Genomic DNA, 16,102 nt, shown 5'->3' with positions numbered 1-16,102 from the left:
AAAACAAACAAACAAACAAACAAAAAACTACAGGCCAGACCATGGTGGCACACAACTTTAATCCCAATTTGGGAGGCAGAGGCAGACATATCTCTGAGTTCAAGGCCAGCCTGGTCTCTACGAGAGAATTCTAGGACAGCCAGGGCTACACAGAGAAACTCTGTCTCAAAGAAAACAAAACACACTACACGGGCTGGAAAGACGGTTCAGCCATTGCTTTTCCAGAAGATAGGCTAACAAACATGTGTAACTCCAGTTCCAAGAATCCAGCATCTTTTCTAGCCTCTATAGGCACTGGGCACACACGTTACACATACACATATACTGACAAACACACACATAAAAGAAAATTTTAACTGGGTGTGGTGGTGCATGCCTTTAATCCTAGCTCTCAGAAGGCAGAGACAGGCAGATCTATAAGTCTGAGACATTGCTACCTTCAGGCAAGCCAAGGCTACACAGTAAGACCCTGTCTCAAAATACAAAGCCAAAATAAAAAAAGTTAACCCCTCTGATAGACAGCGAGAACCACCCCCGACGGACCAAACCGGAGCCCTGCTGCATCCCCATTGACATCCCCCGCCACCGCCACGCCCAGAAGAAAGGCTGAAAGGGGATACTAGAATGCCCCTGCAAAGATCAGAGAGAAGGTCCCTAAAGGAAGAAGGGGGAGATGATGCTGGTAAGGGTGCGAATAATCCTGCAGAAAATGGAGACACCGAAACAAACCAGGCACAGAAAGCTGAAGTGCTGGAGATGCCAAGTGAGATGTGTCCACTTTGGATAACTGTGTACTTCTGGTGATTGTACAGTTTGAAATACTATTTTTTATCAAGTTTTATAAAAATGCAGAACTTTTTAAAGCTATGTTGTTAGCACACAGAACACGTCATTGTTTTTTTTTGGGGGGGGGGACATGTGTCACTAACAAAATGTCTCCCAAGCTGGACTGATGATGGTTGATGATGGAAAACATCTTTCCCTGCTAGTTTGAAAGATTCCTCTTGGCTCTCAGGAGAAACATCCTGGTGTTGACATATGTGGCCACCATGGCACAAAATGCCTTGTGTGGGAACTCTAAATTCATTGTTGTGACTTCCTCCCCTGTACCTTCAACATAGACTTAACTCCCTTCAAACCAGACACCTGTTGGAACCTGACCCCCAAAAGTGGTTTTGCCGGTCTATCAGGCAATCTGGGCTTGGCAGTGCTATCACTGTGTCCTTAAAAGAGCAATGGGTTCCTTTTATAAAAGATTGTGGATTCAGATTGATAATTCTGCCATGTTCGTTTAGACTCCTGAAAGTCAGGGTCTGCTTGTGAAAAGCTGTTGAACATCCTCAGTGTGAACTGTCAGCCCTCACTCTAAGCTCTCCCCTTTTCAAAGCCCCGACTGAAGACTCACCGGGTTTCGTAGTGGCTTTCTATTAAAGATTTTGGTAGTCTATACAAGAAGGGAGCTTGGAAGTGCTTGTATACTGTTAATGATTGTCTGCCCATGTCCTGCCTGAAAAACCATGATTGTTTATGGAAAGTATCTTTAATAAAGCTGGATACAGTTTGGGGGGAAAAAAAGTTAACCCCTACAAATAAAAAATTCTTAACATTCTCATTAGTTTATTGTAAAAAATAAAATAATCAAAATCAAATAAATAGTATACATACAGTTAACAAGATATTTTTTTACTAAAATTTAACAGCTCAAAATACCATGGAGACTGACAATTAATACTTCCGTTTACAACGATACCTGTAAATCCTCAATATCCTCTGGCATGACCTGGTACATGCTGCAATCTCCCAAGCTGAAACATTGCATCCTATGCATTTTCCCAACTAGAGTTCCAAGATTTGGTGCAGAATTCAGAGCAATGTCAGCTTTTTTGCTGTTTGAAGTATATGGCATCAGTGTTTGGCCTGCATATATGTCTCTGTGCTATGCGTGCCTCTGGTGCCCTTGGAGGCCAGAAGAGGACACTGGATCCTAAAACTAGAGCTATGGATGGTTGTGAACTGCCATGTGGGTGCTGGGAATCAAACCCCAGTCCTATGGAAAAGCTGACAGTGCTCTTAACCACTGAGACATCTTTCCAGACCCCTTTCAGTTTTAATATGGATGTTTAACAGCAGCACAGCATCTACTATGTATTAAAGAAGAAACTGTTTATTCCACTAATCTGGGAAGACATGGGTACCTTAGCAGCATTATCAGACAAGTACATCTCTGCTAACACTTGAGTTTTCACTGATGGAGCATATTGTTTAAAACATAGGAAGGAGCTGGGAAGCAGTGGTGTATGCCTTCAATTCCAGCACTCTGGAGGCAGAAACAGACAGATGGATCTGAGTTCAAGGCCAGCCTGGACTACAGATCTACATAGAAAAACTGTCTCAGAATGAATGAATGAATGAATGAATGAATGAATGAATGAATGAAAGGAAGAAAGAAAGAAAGAAAGAAAGAAAGAAAGAAAGAGAAAGAAACATGGAAGGGAAAAATCCTTTACTCAAACTTTGGGTTTTAACCATATACAACAGTGCCCATTGTCATAAGCAATAGTTTACTGTTCAGCCATTTCATATAGAGGGAGAGCATTGGAAAGCCCTCTCTCTTCAGATCATGGCAACTTTAATCTATCCCATAAGCATAGCCACTAAAATCTATTATCAAGAGAAAATGTGGTAGTCAAATGGGATATCAAGGTTTGAGTAGGGTGGGAAAGATGACTGGTTCTATCAGGTTCTTTTTGTTTGTTGTTGTTTTTGTTTTTCGAGACAGGGTTTCTCTGTGTAGCTTTGCACCTTTCCTGGAACTCGCTTTGTAGACCAGGCTGGCCTCGAACTCACAGAGATCCACCTGCCTCTGCCTCCCGAGTGCTGGGATTACAGGCATGCGCCACCACAGCCAGGCTGTCTGGTTTTAAGTTTCTACCCTCATCTGGCTCATGTCTGTTTTTGTTGACCTAGGATCTTGGTGTGTTGGCTCAGGCTACCTTCAAACTCCTTGGCTTGGGTAATTCCCCTAATTATCATCACCATTGCTCAGACTACTGGTGCTTATACCATGCATGGCTGATTGTGTGCGTGTGGTTTTTTTTGAGACAGTCTCACACTATGGCCTAGGCTATCCTGGAACTCACAATCTCCCTGCCTCAGCCTCCCAAGAGCTAAGTTGCAGCACTGCCCATTTATTGCACTGTTTTTTAATATCTGACCCACTTACTTTATTTCACTAAATTATCCCAAGGGTTGTTCACTTTTCCAACTACAGTTGTGAGATCAGGTGTAGAATCTACAGTCAGGGAGCCTGTATGAGTCTGACCTAGCTCCTCTGTATAAACATTACGGTTGTGTAGCTTGGTGTTGTGGGGCTCCTAACACTGGGAACAAGGGCTATCTGACTCTTTTGCCTGCTTTTGGGACCCTTTTCTTCCTACTGGGCTGGCTCATCCAGCCTTAATGAGGGGATATGCTTAGTCTTATTATAACTTGACATGCCATGTTTGGTTGATATCCCTGGGAGGCCTGCTCTTTTCTGAATGGAAAGGAGGAGGAGTGGATCTGGGGAGAGGGGAGAGGAGAAACTTTAGACAGGATGTAATATATGAGAAAAGAATTAAAAAAGAATCTAGTCAGGACATTTCTGAATGTGACCCAACCAAAACAAACAAACAAAAAAATTACAAGTATATTTATTTAAAACTTTTTTTTTTTTTTTTTGGTTCTTAAGACAGGGTTTCTCTGTGTAGCTTTGTGCCTTTTCCTGGATCTCGCTCTGTAGACCAGGCTGGCCTCGAACTCACAAAGATCCACCCGCCTCTGCCTCCTGAGTGCTGGGACTAAAGGTGTGCGCCACATGTGCACTTGGTATTTATAGAGTTAGATAGTTGTGAGCCACCATGTGGGTGACAGGAACTGAACACAGGTCTTCTGCAAGAACACCAAGTGTTCTTAACCACTGAGAATCTCTCCAGTCCTCTTATTTTGCTTTTGTTAATTCAACTGTATGGTTTACAACATGAACTTGGTAGATGATGTGGCCAGAGAAGCCCTACCCTAGCTGACTATGGCTCCCCAGGTGGCACCAGGAGAGCAGTCTACCCTCTTGAAGGCTCAGTTGTGAAAAAAACTAGTAACAGAAACTTTGATCCTAGTCAACGAATACCACGAAAGTGCATTTGCCCCCATCTGTCCACAGTATCTAAGTTCAGATTTAGACTCCACAGTCTTCAGATTTTCAAGGTAGCAACTGGAAAATTCTCTACCACCTCCTTAGAAACAGTCTCTATACTGTAAATTGAGCCTCCCATAAAGCTACTGAGACACAGATTAATGGTCTGCACTCCCCTGCCACCTCAGCCATGTTTCTTCTCTCCTTCGGGTGACACTGGCAACCTATGTATAACACAAAAGAATGCACTAGAACCCTACTCCAAACCACTCTCTGAGCAAACCTCTAGTTCCCGCTAAGTTCCACGGACTGTGACCTAGAGTGGGTAAAGCAAATAAACTCTTCCCTTAACACACACACACACACACACACACACACACACACACACACACACACACACAGAACATCAAGGATTCTCAGACATCACAGAAAGGTCATGGTGGCACATGATTGTTCATCTCAGCTGAAGCAGGAGGATTGCTAAGTTGAAGTAGTCTACATTTTCTTTCCCAGCTCAAACATGAAGCATGGATAACGCAGCGACCCTTGAGGATGCTTTTATCTCACTCTTAAACTAGTCAACTCTCAATTCTCTGAAGCAGATTAACCCTATGTAGCCCAGTCTGCCTAGAACTCATTCTCATCCAGCCTTGGCCTCAAACGATAGACCTCAACAGACTATCAATTTCTGTCCAACACAAGACAATTATGAAAAACAATTCAATCAGATTCTTTCTAGAAACACATCTGCCAGTCACTGTTCCAGGGTGGCAAATGGAGACGGAATGTAAACCTGTGAGAACCGTCAAGCTCTATGGAAACACAAGCTGGAGGCTCCAAGGTCCCCCTCACTCAGCCAGAGCTTCGTTACATTGTGTCCTTTCCAAAGAGCTTTCAGAAATAGCTACAAATACGACATATATACACTTCCTTCCCCACCCCCATCCCCAACATAACAGGGGAGATAAAGCTACCAAGATCAGCACCAGGAAGCAGGCCAGCTGGATGATTCAACTGGAACCAGCAAGTTTGCCCACACCCAGGGAGGCCTAGTCTAAAAGCACAGATGCCCTGTCCAGAGAGAGTACAAGCTCAATAGATCGCTTTGAGGTCCCCTACTTCTCACATTTTCTCCCAGGAGGGTAACCTCTGGGAAGGATATGAACCCTACCTTTAAATCATTATAATCTAGGGAAACCAGAAATGAAAGAAAATTAGCCTAGGAAAAGTGAAAGGTTAAGCCATTTTCACTTAACAAAGTTTAACATTCTAATGATGTTTTAATTTTTTATTACTGTGTGTGCCAGTGCACGCGCATGTGTGTATGGAACATCCTGAACCACTAAGCCATTTGCCCAGCCCTCAACTTCACATTTTTATTAAGCCATCTGCAAAGCACCTAGTCCTTCAATAAACTCAACCACTGGAATTAAGGCCCACTCCAAAAGATGAACAGTGAGATGCTTGCCACAGCTGGGGGCCAAGAACCTGAGACTAGGTAAGACATGGACCTAGAGGAAAGTCAAACACTACAGTTAACACAGCAATAAATTGACTCCTAATGACATTCTGCTGTACTTGCTCAGCCATCATGAGAGAAGCTTCCTTCTGCAGCAGATGGGAACAAATATGGAGACCCACAACCAGACAATGTGCAGAGAGTAAGAGACCTTGGAACATCCAGTCCTAAACAGCATGTCTCCATCAAATCCTTCCCCTCAGGGCTCAGGGAACCCTGCAGAAGAGGACACAAAGATTCTAAGAGACGGTGGAGACAGGAGACACCAAGGAAACAAGGCCTTCCAGACACAACAAAACTGACCCATATATGACCCCCAGACTGTGGCAGCATGCACAGGGCCAGATGGGGTCTGTCTTGAGAAGGAAGAGGACACAAAGCTGCACCCCCTAACTCAGAAGTTCTCTCTGACTGATTGATAACTTCTCACAAAGGAAAAATTAATTATCTTCAGTAAGTCTCATATAACCACACTTATAAGGCAGGCCCTATGCCCAGCAACAGATGGCCAAAAAACCAACTCAATGGTATCTCTGGACATTTTTGGTCTCACTATGCTTTACCTGTTTATCTGGGCTTTTTTTTAGCCTTACAGATCTTTTGCTTATATATTATGGTTTCCGATTTTGTTTTTATGGGTTTTCTCTGTGTGAATGTGTGTATCTCAGCATCTGTCTTTCTAGTGCTTTTTTTCCAGTTTGATTTGTCCTATTCTAGTTTGTTTTTATTTTATCTTATTATTATTATTGTTGTTGTTGTTATTATTATTATAATAGATGCCTGTTTGTTTGTTTGTTTGTTTGTTTTTTGGTTTTTTGAGACAGGGTTTCTCTGTGTAGCTTTGCACCTCACTCTGTAGACCAGGCTGGCCTAGAACTCACAGATCTGCCTGCTTCTGCCTCCTGAGTACTAGGATTAAAGGCATGCTCCACCACTGCCTGTTCTTAGATTCTTATGCTTTGCCCTGCTAGCCAACTTCTCATAACTTCTATGTTCAAATTATAGCATGGTTTCTGACTGAACCCATCCTGATATTCAGAATGACAAGTTGCCTTCTTAGTTTAGGGATCTTCCCATAGCCTTCAGCTCAAGGAACATAAATGGCTGGTGGTGGAAATAAATCTAGGCCATCAGTAGTCACTGGCTCCTACTGGCACTGGCATCTTGTATTCTAATGAAAGAGAAAGAAAAGGTATAGATTTGGGTGGGTGAAAAGTGGAAAGGATCAGGGAGGAATTAGGGAATGGGAACCATAATCAGAATATACTGTATGAAAAAAAACCTATTTAAACAAAAGAAACTCAATCACAAAACACACAGGGCTGCGGGGGTGGGAGTCGAGGTAAAGTGTTCACCTGGCATAGACCTGGAGTCAGTCTCAGAACCACATAAGAAAAGGCAGTAACACACCACACACAAATCAGTGATTTCTTTATTAGCACCTCCTATTTCCTACTGGCTGGACTGACTGGCTTACAAGTTTCACCTAAGCTTTTAAAATGTCACACTTGACCTCAGGTTGCCTGATCTCATGACCTCTTTGCTGAAATGGACAGTGCCACTTAAGGCTCCTCCCCTAAGTCTAGACAACCACCAGTGTCCACTCTAGGTGCTGACACATGGGGAGTAGGAATGACCAAGGCCAGACACTCCCATTCAAAGTTTCAACAGCTCTGCTTACTCTTCCCAACAAAATCAAAAATAGCATGTGACAGTGACAGTTTTAAGGGGCCTTTTTAAGCAACAGGATATAATAAATTACTATCCAGAATGTACAGTGGTGAGGAGCATGCTTGGCATGAGCAAAGCTCTGGGTTCAGTCCCCAGCACCAAAGACAGAATATCACTAAAGAACAACCCAGCTTGGGGATAGAGCACTTGCCTAAAAAAGGCAGGACTGAACAATTCCAGAAGAACACGGCGGCACATAATTAAAGCAGAACTGGCAATTCCTAGGAAGTACCAGATACACAAACAAAACATTGAAGATGTATCACTTCTCAGGCAAAATCCCCAAGCATGCCACCTCAGTAACAAAACAGCAGTAGGCTGGCCTGCTAAGATGGGGCCTCAAAAGAATAACCTACAATTCTTTCTTGGGCTTATATTCAAAGAACTCACCCATGAGCATAAGACAAAAACAGACATGGAAAAGAAGTGTGTGTGTGTGTGTATGTGAGTGTGTGTGTGTGTGTGTGTGTGTGTGAACCTGTATATCTCCTGACTGTTAGGATTAAAGGTGTACACCATCGTGGCAGCTTTATTTTTTTATATTTATTTAGTGTACATACATATATACACACACAAGCACCCACATACATGGGGATCAGAAGACAACTTACTAGAATCTGCTCGTTTGGATTTTTTTTTTGGGGGGGGGGGGATTCTTTTCAGACAAGTTTCTCTGTGTAGCTGTGGCTGTCCTGGAACTCCCTCTGTAGACTGGCTGGCCTTGAACTTAAGAGAGATCCTCTGCCTCCTAAGTATTGGATTAAAGACATGAGGACACCACTGTCCAGAAAGAATTCTTTAACAAGCAATGCAAAGTATTAACTATCCTCTGAATAGTGTCAAAGTGTCATTTTGACTATTTTACAAATGTATCAAAAACACTAAGAAAAAATGAGAATGTAAGAATGCTATCGCAGGGTGGGCGTTGGTGGCGCACGCCTTTAATCCCAGCACTCGGGAGTCAGAGCCAGGTGGATCTCTGTGAGTTTGAGGCCAGCCTGGGCTACCAAGTGAGTTTCAGGAAAGGCGCAAAGCTACACAGAGAAACCCTGTCTCGAAAAACCAGAAAAAAAGAATTCTATCAATTGTGTTTGAAGATTATATACATTGTATTTCAATGTTTGAAACCAGGCTCTGGGAACTGAAACAATGTCTTCCCAGGACCAGAGTAACTTTGTTACAGAAGTCAATCTCTGTAAGAAGCAAGCAATCTGCCGGGAGATGGTGGCAGGAGATGGTGGCGCAGGTGTTTTACCTTAGCACTTGGGAGGCAGAGGCAGGAGGATCTACAGAATGAGTTCCAGGACAGCCAGGACTGTTATTCAGAAAAACCTTGTCTCAGGCTGGAGAGATGGCTCAGAGGTTAAGAGCACTGGCTGTTCTTCCAGAGGTCCTGAGTTTAATTCCCAGCAACCACACAGTGGCTCACAACCATCTATAATAAAATCTGGTATCCTCTCCTGGTGTGCAAACACCATATACATAGTAAATAATTGAATCTTTCTGAAAAAGATTTTTTAAAAAAAGAAAGAAAAACCTTGTCTCGAAAATACAAAAACAAGAACAAAAAACAAAAAACAAACAAACAAACAAAAAAAAAAAAACCCTGCCACAATCCCTGGTGAAAGGCTAATTTTAATCTGAACAGGCAAAATAGTTACTTAATGCAAGGAAGAAAATACTTTTAAATTGAGTAACAGAGAAGCAGCCAGGTTTCAGGGTATTTGCTTTTAAGCCCAGCTACTTAGAAGACCACAAGTTCAAAGTCTGCCTAGGCTCCAGAGTTCAAGACCATGCAAGGAAAATAAGCAACTCAATACAAAGTAAAGAGGACTGGGAACATAGCCAAGTCACAGTGCTGGCCTAGCACAGCCAAGACCCTGTTCATTGCCCACACCACAAAAGAGAAGTATCAACAGGGGAGCAGAGTGATTTTACCAACAAAACATTAACATACAAATAACTAAAATTGGATAGGATAGCCAGGCAGTGGTGTCTCACATCTTTAATCTCAGTTTGAGAGGCAGAGGCAGGCAGATCTCTGAGTTCAAGGCTAGCCTGAATTACAGAGAAAACCGTCTTGGAGCCCAGTATGGTCTACAAAGTAAATTCCAGGACATCCATGAGCAGGGGAACGGTCTTAAAAAAAAAAAAAAAAAAAAAAAAAAAGTTCAGGTAATACTGGGCACAAAGAATAAAAATTAACAAGAGGAGCTGTGGGTGCTGCAATCTAGCATTTCAGGAGGTTGAAACAGATCAAATTCAAGGCTAGCCTGGGAGACAGGGAAATCCTGCCTCAAAACAAAAATAAGCTAGCAGACAAAATAAACATAAATTCTAAGGAGGAAAGCTTTAAGCAAGACTGTTTTTTAAAAAATGGCTTCGCCGGGGCGGTGGTGGTGCATGCCTTTAATCCCAGCACTTGGGAGGCAGAGGCAGGTGGATCTCTGTGAGTTGGAGGCCAGCCTGGTCTACAGAGCAAGATCCAGAAAAGGCGCAAAGCTACACAGAGAAACCCTGTCTAAGGAAAAGGAAAAAAAAAAAAAAAAAGGCTTCAAAACATTCTTCGAAACCAGAAGTCTATACACTTTAATCCTAGAACCTGAGAGACAGAGGCAGGGGGAGCAAGCCTTAAAGGCCAGACTAGGTTATAGGAAACCCTATCTCAAAACAAACTCCAGCTGATGTGGTGGCATAAGCCTTTGAGGGGCAGAGGCAGGCAGCAGCTAAAGAACAGCCTGGTCTACAGAATGAGAGTCTCTCACAAAAAGCCATAAATCTTAGCAGCCTTAGTATAGATTCCTACAAACTCAGATTCTCTCCCTGACATTAAGAGTCTGGACTTAATATAAAGAATGGAAAGGAAAATACAGTAACCTGACACATGCTAACTCACCCTCCCCACACTGCCAAGGTACCACGAGCTACAGTGCTATGGATGCCATGGAGATTGTGGTACAGACCTCTGTGGTTGGTCCTCGCCCAAAGCCATAAACTCAATTTGATCATAAGGCAGACCCAAATGAAATCCTAAGTGTCAAGGTTGTGAAGGACAAAGAACAGAAACTCACATGAGAAAAGATAAAGGAGACAAGACTAAGGGATGAGGCATCTCAGGTGGATCCTGGAACAGAGAAAGGACATTTGCAGAAGGACCCAAGGAACCGAAATAAAGCCTATGTCAACAGGGTTTCACCAGCTTGGCTGGTTTTGAGAAATACACATTTGACTGCATAGGACAGGGTCCACAGATCTGTGCTGCAATTCTTCTCTAAATCTAAAACTATCTCAAATACTAAGTTTTCCAGGAAGAAAAACTACAAGTACCAACAAGCTGGACAGTGTGCTTTCCTCTCCCTGAGTAGCCCTTGCCCATTCTAAAGTTAGCAGAGAACTATAACCCACATGTGGCAGCCCACACCCTAAAGAGCCCGGTCAGCCTGTGCTAGACAGCAACACCCCAATATAAAGGGATGCAGCTCAAGGGCAGAACACTAGCTCAACACACACAGGGTCGGTCCTAGCTCTGGTTTGAATCCAAGCATCACAAAATAGAAAATCTAACCAGATCAAAAGGTACATTACACTCAATCCCAAACAATAGTTCTACTCCTTGGATCCCACAATGCACAGGTAGACACGCCAGGATTTTTTGAAGATGGGGGGAGGGGTCTCATGTAATCCAGGCTGGCCTAAACTTCCTATGTAGCCAAGGCTGGCCCTGAGACCATTTTTCAAACACCTGAAGTACCTGGGGTTGTGGTTGAGTGAAGAGTCCATATTAAGTCCCAATTTCAGTCCACCACACCAAAGCAGCCACTTAGTGACGAGCCACCAGAAACTGACGCCTACAATGATGTGCCCCAATTCAAGACACATGGCCCCTCACTGGCCTTTTAATCTTTTTTTTTTTTTCAACCTAAAATGCAGCACGTGCTAAAAGAACATCACTACAAAGCCAAGACCTCCATCCCTAGGTGCAGCTTTCTGCTTTATATTTAATGCAAACCATGCATTACAAGTATTCCTACCTCTTAACCCTAACACCTAGCTATAGCAACTTGTGTTCCCAGAAAAAGTCACACAATTAAAAAACAAAAACTAAGAATAGCAATATTTCTAGCCAATGGACACTGGTCACTAACTACAAGTGGGGTGACAGCTGCCGAATCTATATTTAATTCCTGGTCATGGGCAGAGGTCCCCCCACTAGCCAAAACAACTACAGGGGAAGGGGAACATGGCAGATCTTTTTAAAAATTTTTTTTGTGGGGGAAGGGTCTCACTGTGTAGCTCTGGCTGGCCTGTAGCTCACTATCTAGACCAGGCTTGCCTAGAACTCAGAGATCTACCTGCCTCTGCCTCGAGTGCTGGAATTAAAGGTGTGCATCACTAGACCCAGCTTGAGCTACCTATTTGACAATTACCCCCTCTGTAATTCAGCAATGTGATATAATTGAAGTATATCTTCTCTTTGAGTACCGAAACTTTAAAAAAAAAAAAAAAAAAAAACTAGGCAGTTTTATTACAATGACAAAAAAAAAAATATCAAGAAAAAACTTTGGGTCACAAATTCTCAGCTTTCTTTAAACATGTTAGCATTGAACTCATCACTGAAAAAAACATATGCAGCCAGGCATTGGTGACACATACCTTCAGTCCCAACAAAGGCAGGCAGATCTGAGGTCAGGCCTACAGATCAAGAAACCTTGTCTCAAAACAACAAGACTGAACAACAACAGTGGCCTCTGGCCACCTTGGAAGGGAGCAGCCCGAGGCTTCTATCACCGCTTCAACTCCTTTCTGACAGTAAGCTAGGGAGTCAGTTTGTATGTTTCCGGTTCTGGCCCTACTAACCACCTGTCTGAGGCCAAGAGCACAGCTTTTTCAAACATGTGAGGATGAAATTAACAAAAGTTCCCCTCATTTAGATAATTTCACTTTAATATATTTGACCTCAAGCAGTTAATAAAACTAGTTGGACTCAAACTTCCCAGGCAAAGGCAGGTCACTACCTTATTTTTTTAAATGTGATGAATTACTAACATTCGCCTACCTGCCTGCAGATTAACTGGAGCAAGTTCCAAGGAAACAATGTTATATTCAGAAGCAATCCAGTAAATTCAGCACTCATCCTCACCGTGTTTGGTTCTTTATTGTCACTTTGTATTTATTTGGAAAATAGAAACACAACATTAAATTTCTACGGTCTTTAACTTTTGGTAAGGGTGTGTGCCTTGCGCTAGATAGACCCAAAACCTTTGCTGTAGTCTTTTTCAGTTGGAAAAATCTGCCATGACTTGGATCTACAAACGAGCATGTTTTATAAGCCCTGAGTAAAGGTGACCTAAATATAGTCAGCACACAGCAAGATAGGCTGACCACAAACCTTTAAAACATTTTTGCAAACTACCAGTCCAGCCGAATAAGGGCTAAAATAAATAGCTGAGCTGGTCTTGGTGGGATACACCTTAACTCCTACACTCGGGAGGATCTGAGTTCCACGCTGGTCAGAGCTCCACGGTGAGAGTTGATGGTTTGGCGGGAGACCTAATGCTGTGCTTGCCAACAAACCCAATCAGTGATTGGGGCCCAGTTCACAATCACTGGACACTGGACACCATCCTTTCTTTCCCTAACAATTTCAGATGTGACTTATTTGTGGCTCTGGTGATTAGACCTGGGGCTTCCTGTATTCCATGCCAAGGGCTCCACCTCTGAGCTAGATCCAGGGTCCTATCCAATTTCAAACTTTAACCTCAACTCTGGTGAGAATTTAAACTCTTGGTTCCCTTGAACTATAACCTTCTCAAAGGTTTTTAATCTAAGTTTGCTCTGATTCAAAACTAAAACATTAAAAGTTAAAAAAAAAAAAAAAAGGGATCTGGAAAAGTCAAGACCTAGTGTCAGAGCCTGACTTCCTGCTGGCGGGAATTTCCCATTACCTCGCGGTGCGTTTCGGACATACTGAGGGGCACGCTCGTTCATTACATTACACTGGTTGTATTTTCTTCTCTATTTTTCCCAGAAGCTAACCTGAAGGCGCATCTATCAACTCTCCAAATAGATTTGAAGAAAGCCAAGTCCTCCTTTGTCATTCAAAACCTCACTTGCAACCTCGTTCTCCTGAGTCCTGAGACACTGGCTCGCACAGATGCCACCTCAGGTCTTTTCATGCTGAGGTTTGCACCCCGGTTCAAGAGCTCAGTGGTCAAGGGTGCACCGCAGCCACGCAATCTACAGTCCCTTCCCGGCTGAGGGCCTTGGTCCAAGTCACCTCTGTTTCCAGATGACTGTACCTACCTGATGGCGCCCAGGTAACCGGGAAGGGCGGGAAAGGAGGAAGCTCTCAGCATAGTGCAGGGGCACACAGTGGGATTTGGAGAAAGTCTTGCGGCTGACTGTCCCTGCACCACTGAACCCTTGATCCCGGGGTCGCGCTCCTCCGCTCTGCAGACTTGGGAGGCGCGATCGCGCTTTCAGCGTGGGGATCCCCCACCCCCATTCTCCAGATCCCGAAGGCTTCCTTAGGGTCCAGGCCCAGCTACATCAACCCGCAGAGCAGGCGCGCGCCGGAAGACGTGCGCGGAGCACGCGGGCCACCCGGCCGCGTGACGCCCACCGGGGGCCCCATAAGGCCGTTGGCGCGGCACACCACGCGCGGGGCCCAGGGCGCAATCAGGAGGCCGCGCCGGCCGTTGGTGGGGGTGGGGACGCGCCGCGCGGCCTCCCCGGGCGCCCCGCTCGCGGCCCCAGCTCGGCTCCCGCCCGGCCCGCATCGGCCCCGCCCAACCCGCGGCCCACGTACCTGTGCGGCTGAGCGGGAGGACCGGGCTGCAGCGCGGGAGTAGGTGGCGGCGTCCCTCGCGCGATGCCGCGGCACGCGTGCCCGCCGCCAGCTATATAGCCGCGCTCAGCCCAACATGCTGCTCCCGGCCGCTCGCAGGGACCAATGGCCGCCCCGCCGCCGCGCCCCTTGGTTGCGATTGGACGGTGCCTTCGTCCAGGGGCCGGGCTCCTGAGTGGCTGCCGCATCTGCCTATGACTACGGGAGCCAGAGCCCAGATGGACACGAAGCCTCACCAATACTTGAGTGAGCTGTGAAAACGGGGGCGGGATGCCCTGTGAGCGACACCCAGACAGGCCAATACTTGTACACACCCGCTCTCATTGGCTTACATAGCTTCCTCGGGGCGGAAACCCGCGGTTCAGGCAGGAGCGGTTGATCCACAAGGTGGGGCCCGTGTACTTTGGGGAAGTAAACCCCATGCAACTAGGAGGTGGGCGCGGAGGAGTAGAGAAGCCACCAGCCAATCGCAACGCCAGCTGAAGCTAATTGACAGGGAGGGCTGGACCTCTCCAAAGACAGCCCCAGGGCCGCCGTGCCCTCCAGGGCGGTTAAGAGGATGTGCTAGCTGCGCCTTCCGTTCCCTTTCTTTTCTCTTCCTCTTAGGTCGAGTCCTGTCCCTGAGGACCCCTTCTCCTGCCTTCCTGGCGACTTTGGTACCCGAGATCCAAGTGACAAAGTTTCTTAGTTTTTGTGTTGTTTTTCCTCTTCACATCAAAACTTTTTTTTTTTTCTACATGCGTTTCGGAAGAGCCCTCACTGTTGACCCTTAGCATTAGTCAGCACGAACGCAGTGGCCACAGAAGACAGCGAAATTGGCTCGGGCAGGATACTCCAAAGCATCCCGTGCAGCAGCCTCGCTGGGAACGCGCGTATTTCCCATGGCTTTCCAGCAGGTGATGCACGAGTGGCCCGTGGACGTTTTTCAAGTTTTTCCTTCCGCTTGATTGCAGAGACAAGATCCCCACTCCGATCACCCTCAGGCCTGCGGGCGCCATGGGGGTGCGTCACCGCCAGCCATTGTCACATGCTTTTCTAATTGAAATGGGAACTTATCCAACTCTTAGGCAGACACGCCTTAAGTTCCCCTACGAACGCTCTAGGGACCAAGTAGCACCTACTGTCCGCTAATCGGGGTTCTGTGAGCCCTCTCTTTGGCCACTATGAGCTCTTTAATAGAGCTGTGGTCCGAATTCTAGGTACAGACGGGACCCTGATCTGTGTTCCCTGGGATCCCTAGAGGTGAAGGCAAGGGGAGAATTTTAGGTCACCTTGGGCTACATACAAGCTAATCTTGTACCCATTTGTTTTGATTTTTTTTTAAAAGGCTTTTGGAGACAGGGTCTCCCCTTATAGCCAATGCTGACCTGGATTTACCATGTAGACCTCGAACTCGTGATCATCCTGTCCTAACCTCCTTAATACCGAGAATACAGGCGTTAAAGTGTTACAGCGAATTCCCGAAAAGGGAACACGTGGACAGTCCTCTACTGCAAAGGAAAGACTCAGAGCCAGCCCAGGCCAGGATATAAGGAAAAGGGAACCATACGGAACCTAGAACTCTGGAGGCTAGAAGCCAAGTGAAAAGTCGCTAGTGCCCCCTGGGGCCCGGCAGCCCAGCATCTTCTGCCATGACGCAGCGGGAAGCTTCAGGGTGCCCGTCTACAGGCAGCCCGCGCTGAGCCTCCAGTGGGAACCTGCCTCTAGGACGGCAAGCGCCAAGCCCTGAAGCTGCCGGACGTTTCTGCATGGAGAACTCTCTAGGATCACTTAGTCCAGCCAAGGAATCAGAGAACTTTGACAGATTTTCACAAGGATTTTTTTTTTTTAATTG

At 45.4% G+C, this 16,102-nt stretch overlaps 1 protein-coding gene and 1 non-coding gene across 2 annotated transcripts in view; both read right to left on the bottom strand.

Annotated features, from left to right (window-relative positions):
* G3bp1 (G3BP stress granule assembly factor 1) overlaps positions 1–14,352 on the bottom strand; it is a 36,116-nt gene extending 21,764 nt beyond the window's left edge. Inside the window, exon 1 of the mRNA XM_036197402.1 lies at positions 14,230–14,352. The gene's annotated coding sequence lies outside the window, so the exon portion shown is untranslated. The remainder of the gene's footprint in view (positions 1–14,229) is intronic.
* Positions 2,559–2,698, bottom strand: LOC118590529. The gene has a single exon (XR_004945818.1). It is a non-coding gene; the product is annotated as a small nucleolar RNA SNORA29 (small nucleolar RNA).
* Positions 14,353–16,102: the final 1,750 nt, after the last annotated feature.

This window comes from Onychomys torridus, chromosome 8, assembly GCF_903995425.1.
Source record: "Onychomys torridus chromosome 8, mOncTor1.1, whole genome shotgun sequence".
Lineage (NCBI taxonomy): Eukaryota > Metazoa > Chordata > Mammalia > Rodentia > Cricetidae > Onychomys > Onychomys torridus.
Note: the sequence above shows the minus strand (reverse complement) of the source record. Positions and strands in the feature narration are given on the sequence as shown.